The sequence below is a fragment of the Lolium perenne genome, chromosome 4 (assembly GCF_019359855.2).
Source record: "Lolium perenne isolate Kyuss_39 chromosome 4, Kyuss_2.0, whole genome shotgun sequence".
In the NCBI taxonomy this organism is placed as follows: domain Eukaryota; kingdom Viridiplantae; phylum Streptophyta; class Magnoliopsida; order Poales; family Poaceae; genus Lolium; species Lolium perenne.
In genome coordinates, this window is record NC_067247.2 from 340679013 (window position 1) to 340686176 (window position 7164).

Sequence of the window (7164 nt, forward strand, 5' to 3'; positions counted from 1 at the left end):
GAAACAATTTCAATTTTATAATGTCACCATCTACATCCTTATACTTTTGCATTTCACATAGTTCAACAAAATTATTAAGATGGGCAGCAGCATCATCAGAACTAACACCAGAAAATTGCTCTCTCATAACAAGATTTAGTAAAGCAGATTTAATTTCAAAGAATTCTGCTGCAGTAGCAGGTGGAGCAATAGGTGTGCATAAGAAATCATTATTATTTGTGTTTGTGAAGTCACACAACTTAGTATTTTCAGGAGTACCCATTTTAGCAACAGTAAATAAATCAAACTAAATAAAGTAAATGCAAGTAACTAATTTTTTGTGTGTTTTTAATATGGAGATTGCAAACAAGACAGTAAATAAAGTAAAGCTAGCAACTAATTTTTTTGTATTTTGATATAATGCAGCAAACAAAGTAGTAAAAAAAATAAAGCAAGACAAAAAAACAAAGTAAAGAGATTGGAAGTGGAGACTCCCCTTGCAGCGTGTCTTGATCTCCCCGGCAACGGCGCCAGAAAAAGAGCTTGATACGCGTACAGCACGCGTCCGTTGGGAACCCCAAGAGGAAGGTGTGATGCGTACAGCGGCAAGTTTTCCTCGCAAGAAACCAAGGTTTATCGAACCAGTAGGAGCCAAGAAGCACGTTGAAGGTTGATGGCGGCGGAGTGTAGTGCGGTGCAACACCAGGGATTCCGGCGCCAACGTGGAACCTGCACAACACAACCAAATTACTTTGCCCCAACGTGACAGTGAGGTTGTCAATCTCACCGGCTTGCTGTAACAAAGGATTAGATGTATAGTGTGGATGATGATGTTTGCAGAAAACAGTAGAACAAGTATTGCAGTAGATTGTATTCGATGTAAAAGAATGGACCGGGGTCCATAGTTCACTAGTGGTGTCTCTCCCATAAGATATAGCATGTTGGGTGAACAAATTACAGTTGGGCAATTGACAAATAAAGATAGCATGACAATGCACATACATGTTATGATGAGTAGTGTGAGATTTAATTGGGCATTACGACAAAGTACATAACCGCTATCCAGCATGCATCTATGCCTAAAAAGTCCACCTTCAGGTTATCATCCGAACCCCTTCCAGTATTAAGTTGCAAACAACAGACAATTGCATTAAGTATGGTGCGTAATGTAATCAACAAATATATCCTTAGACATAGCATTGATGTTTTATCCCTAGTGGCAACAGCACATCCACAACCTTAGAACTTTCTGTCACTGTCCCAGATTTAATGGAGGCATGAACCCACTGTCGAGCATAAATACTCCCTCTTGGAGTTACAAGTAACAACTTGGCCAGAGCATCTACTAATAACGGAGAGCATGCAAGATCATAAACAACACATAGATGATAGATTGATAATCAACATAACATAACATTCATTATTCATCGGATCCCAACAAACGCAACATGTAGCATTACAAATAGATGATCTTGATCATGTTAGGCAGCTCACAAGATCCAACAATGATAGCACAATTAGGAGAAGACGACCATTAGCTACTGCTATGGACCCATAGTCCAGGGGTGAACTACTCACACATCACTCCGGAGGCGACCATGGCGGTGAAGAGTCCTCCGGGAGATGATTCCCCTCTCCGGCAGGGTGCCGGAGGCGATCTCCTGAATCCCCCGAGATGGGATTGGCGGCGGCGTCTCTGGAAGGTTTTCCGTATCGTGGCTCTCGGTACTAGAACTATTATCGACGAAGGCTTAAGTAGGCGGAAGGGTAGGTGAGGGGGCGCCACGAGGGGCCCACACAGTAGGGCCGCGCGGCCAGGACCTGGGCCGCGCCGCCCTAGCGTGGTGGCGGCTCGTCGCCCCACTTCGTTTCCCTTTCGGTGTTCTGTAAGCTTCGTGGAAAAATAAGCCCCTGGGTGTTGATTTCGTCCAATTCCGAGAATATTTCCTTACTAGGATTTCTGAAACCAAAAACAGCAGAAAACAACAACTGGCTCTTCGGCATCTCGTTAATAGGTTAGTGCCGGAAAATGCATAAATATGACATAAAGTATGTATAAAACATGTGTGTATCATCAATAAAGTAGCATGGAACATAAGAAATTATAGATACGTTTGGGACGTATCAGCCGACCACCTCCCCCTCTCCCAAACCCTAGCCGCCCCCCTCTCCTCCACCTCTCCCGCAACACTTAGCGAAGCTCCGCCGGAGATCTCCATCACCACCGCCACCACGCCGTCGTGCTGCCGGATTCAAGGAGGAGCTACTATTTCTGCTGCCCGCTGGAACGGGGAGGTGGACGTCGTCTTCATCAACACCGAACGTGTGACCGAGTACGGAGGTGCTGCCCGATTGTGGCACCGTCAAGATCTTCTACGCGCTTTTGCAAGCGGCAAGTGATCGTCTACCGCAGCAACAAGAGCTTCATCTTGTAGGCTTTGGAAATCTTCAAGGGTGAGTCTCGATCATCCCCTCGTTGCTCCCGTCTTCTAGATTGCATCTTGGCTTGCATTGCGTTCTCGTGGTAGGAAATTTTTTGTTTTCTATGCAACGAATCCCTACAAAATATATGATACATAGAAGTAAGGTCCATTTGTATTATTCCTATCGACGACGACGACGTTGCTGCCGTGGCCTTGGACCGGAAGGCGACAACCAGGGACGAGGGGGATGAGGTGGACGCAAACCTCGGCCGTACTGATTTTCCTCATCCTCTGTACGTGTCTCATCTGCTGGCGATGGAGTCTGAAATATGTATGGAGATTCCTGATTTGGGGGAATCAAACTGGCATCTGTGCCGAAAATAGCACCTCCAAAGAATTCTTCAACTATCCCGGTAACATCATCGCGAGGTTGTTGGGAAGTGCTGCCGTAGTATTGTGGTTGCTGCGTCATATCGGGCCATGTCGGGATTAAAGATTCCTGCGTATTGAATGGCTCCGTCAGAAACATGCACGCAATAATCATGTATGTAATTAACATGAATTAACCTGAGTTGGGTATTGCGATTGCATGTGGTCACGACCACGCAGTGGAGGCATATTGTGGCCTAAACCAGCTCCCATGTTGGACCACGTAGGGTCAACAGATTCCTACGAACGTAAACGACATGTTATTAGTAGACATGTAAATAATCACGTGTTGGTAGGTAATTTTTAAATATGAGCATACCTGAGTGTTGAATCTTTGCGAGTATTCGCCTTCTGTGTATGAGAATCGTTGTCCAGATGGATATGACGGAAAATGATCGTCCTCCTAATACAATTGGAAAAAAATGTGTCATTGTTGTAAGTTCAGGAGGAATGTATGTACGTAAGTTGATTACCTGTGTGGCGCCATGGCGTTGAGATATGTGTGCGGACTGTGATCGTTCAAGTAGAGATGAGTCGCGTCGTGGATTAGATGTATGCGAGGTAGAGGGAACTGGTACGGTCGGTGTGGCGGATGGCTGGCTCACACGTACCATACTCGGTCTGTTCGACGGTGCCTCCGGCATGTCGAATGCTCGACTGACAACATCATCATGGCGGCTGCAACCAAGACGCCTAAGCCCTTTAATGGCAGTATTAAAAATACGTTTTACCATGGATTTTCCCTCCGTACTATCCATGTTGCGCAAGTTCAAAGTGTCCTGGACGGTGTGATCTGCCTGAACTCGTCAATCTGAATGGAATTAAAAAATTAATATTGCCTATAAACACATATTTTCTTAATTACAATTATATAAAAAGTACCGAAGTGTCACGGTGGTAAGCTGAGGCCCATGTGAGGTGTGTCAGACTCGATGGTGGGGGACCAGCGAGGAGAGTCCGTGTGCTAGCGCGATACAATTCATTATACGTTGGCAGTATCTCACCGTTGTACCGTCTGCATCAGTGATAAATTACATTAGAAGGTACATGATGATAAGATGAATTAAAATATGTAATTACCTATTTTCGCGTACTCCATCGGACTCTGCTTCATCAATCCATTTCGTAATCCATGTTTGATTATGCTGACTCCAGTTGAAACAACTCATGCCTTTATTGTCTTGTCTACAATCCAATAAACTTTATTACATAACGAAATAGATTAATTGAAGTGCAATTCATTGTTTCTATTACAGTGACCGAACTTACGTATGAACATCAGCAACAAGGCGTCTTGGTGATGGTGGGGGAATATCCTGATGCTTACCAAACTGCCGCATGACACGCTCTGGGTTGTATGGCTAAACCATCCAAATAAAGAGTAGGTTGCATCGTGTGAACCACAACCGTATGTCTCGCAGCATATCTGGTGGTGGTTTAACAAGACCCCAGACAATGTACACGTCATGTTCTATATATGGGTCCCATTTGACCATGGTCTCTTGTAGCTCCTCAAACTGTTGGTGGTATTCGGGGTAGCAACCGTGTGCTACATTATTTGACCACCTTTTTTTTGCATGTACCCAACGACTTCAAAAGTAAGAGGGCCATATTGTTCGGTCTGACCGCCGTATGGGTGAATTGGTTTCAGGATGTGGGGACGCCCAACTGGTCGGTACTCCCACGACCATAACTGAAGAAACTCTGCGCTTACAGCAAGTATATGTCCCTTTGAAGATGCATTGGTTTTATTTGTTGCATCACACAACCCCCTGTAGGTATACGCGAGCATTGCAGAACCAAAGCTGTATATAGGGCTGGGTGGTGGAGGCGAATCTACTATGTTCTCGGCTATCTTAATAAGACCTGGGAGAACAATATCACCATGGGACGAAGGAAACATTATACCAAGTAGGTACAGTAAATACGCAAAAAGATGTCGCCTCATGATCGCATCATCTGCTTCAGCTGGTAACTCTTGAAAATTATTGACCAACCAGCTTAGAGGGACCCCTCAGTCTTCTGCATGCACATCCTCTTAAATAGCTTGAACCAGTCCTTGTTCTTGAACTTTGAGTAAAAATTGGCTGCCAAGTGCCTCATGCACCACCTTGTCTCCAGGTCGGGCCACCCCCAGAGAGGGTCCGATGAATTCTTGATTAGTTCAAGAGTGCTCAAAAGGCCTGTGTTGCGATCTGATATGATGCAAACATCGGGCCGATCTCTCACGACTCCCATCTTCAAGCAGCTGAGGAACCAGAACCAGCTATCTTTGTTTTCACTCTCGACAAGTGCATAGGCAATAGGCAAGAGCTGATTATTTGCGTCAGCTGCGATCGCCACCAAGAGTGTGCCCTTGTACTTTCCTGTGAGAAAGGTACCATCTATTGACAACACCGGGCGGCAGTGATGGAATGCTCGTATAGTCTGGGGGAATGCCCAGAATAAACGATCAAGGATTTCATGGGTTTCCTCTAGAGGGTGTTGACGAACTCTCCTGATCACTTGAGTCCCCTGGTTAGTTGTTGCTATCTGATGGAGTAGTCTCGGGGCAAGGTCATATGCCTCCTCATACGTGCCATACAATCTCTGGAAAATCTCCTCCTTCGCCCGCCTTGCCTTACTAAAGCTGACCGGGAAGCCAATCAGATCTTCCGCGGTTTTTTGCAGCTTCTTTGTACCAAGGGTTATATCTTCTTCCACCGCCACTTTCATGATATGTGATATATATTTTGCAGTGACGTTGCGGTGTTTGTCAAGAGCCCCCAATTGCTCGCAGCTATGGGGTTCTATTTTTGAGATATGTCATGGCTGACATACCCCAGTGCTCACCCGAGCGATAACTCTCCCTCTGCAACCCTCACTCAATTTGACGCATATGACTTTCAGCTGCCTTCGATCAGACTGCTTTACTCTGTGTTGCCGAGATATGGCCAACGCATACCTCTTCATTGCTTGGTCAGCCGAGTCCTTGTCTGGGAAAGTTTGCCCAACCTGCAGACTCGCCTCCCCTAGGCCTGGAACAGAGCGGAATTCATCGCTGATGGTCATTGTTTTAAGAACTCAGGGTCCATTGGTGCCGCAACCGCCCTTCGGGAAGGACGGACGCCTTCTTCGTCCGAGGAGGATTCGGACGAAGAAGAACGAGCATCATCGTCCAACGCCTCCGGCAGTCTCTCCACACGCTCGCTAATGTCAACGAACGCGGACCAGTATCCTGGCTCGGCAGCAAACTGGGCGACCATCTGCTCCGATGGGCCGGTGCTATGGCCTGCAGTCAGTGCCTCATGCTCTGATTGGTCTATCATGCCTACTGCAGTCAGGTCCAAAAGCTCCGATTGAACGGTGCTCGGTCCTGTGACGATGGCCATCTCCTCTTCACCAGCGCCGGTACTGCTTCCGGCACCATCATCACCTGATATAAACTTAACATACACCATGGGATCTCCGTACATAGCAGCACCAGGTGTGCTTGCAAACCTCATGTACGTACCCCAATTTCTATCACTCTTTACCTCCCGCAAACCCCATCGGGCAGGTGTCCCATCATTCCCTCCTACGACGATGAGAGCCTCAACGGTCATCTTCTTCCCCCGCATCTCACGCCCAAACTGTGCTCAGATGCATCTTCTAACATCCAAAAATTCTCTATTGACCATATCTGTCACTACAACTTTCATCGAGTCGCAGCGCGACACATCGACACCAGAAAATTCGTCGCGTACGACGTCTCCATAAAACACTAACACAGTTTCCATCGTACCTACCGCACAACCATATTTTTAAAATTATATTAGATTAAAACACAACAATATTTAACATGTGATTAACATTTCTAAATAATCATAACACAACACCATATTTAATATTTTTAACAGCATTCCATAATAAGTACAGACGGATTTTAGTACCTCAACTTTAGCCCGTGCGCTCCACTTCTAATTATATCTTAAAATAGTTCCACCTTATTGCAATCAAAGCACTTCGTCCGAATATGCACCATCACTTAATCTAGTTAGAAGTTGATCATTCCTACGTGATATATTTCTACGCACATAAAATCATATTCTATATATTTTCGCATGTTGCATACATAAAACATATATTCTAGTTCGCAAATTCAATTAGCTATGTACGTTCTAATTACATGTTGCATGTCCTAATATATTACTCAATAATGACTACAGTCGTTCTTATATTTTCATCCTACCTATGCATGCAAATTCTACATGCAACTACAGAACATGCATTAATCAAACTAATTATAGTACACAACTAATTAGGTTCTAACTACATAAATAAAATAGATCATGCTTTCTTGTTTAAGTCCTTA

The 7164-nt window shown here is 45.1% G+C and overlaps 1 long non-coding RNA gene across 1 annotated transcript; it reads right to left on the bottom strand.

Moving 5' to 3' along the window:
• Positions 1-2593: 2593 nt before the first annotated feature.
• LOC127349126 (uncharacterized) lies at positions 2594-3608 on the bottom strand. Its single transcript, XR_007880132.2, has 3 exons — positions 3151-3608; positions 2970-3071; positions 2594-2901 (listed from the first exon to the last, which is right to left on the bottom strand). It is a non-coding gene; the product is annotated as an uncharacterized lncRNA (long non-coding RNA).
• Between the last annotated feature and the right edge of the window lie 3556 nt (positions 3609-7164).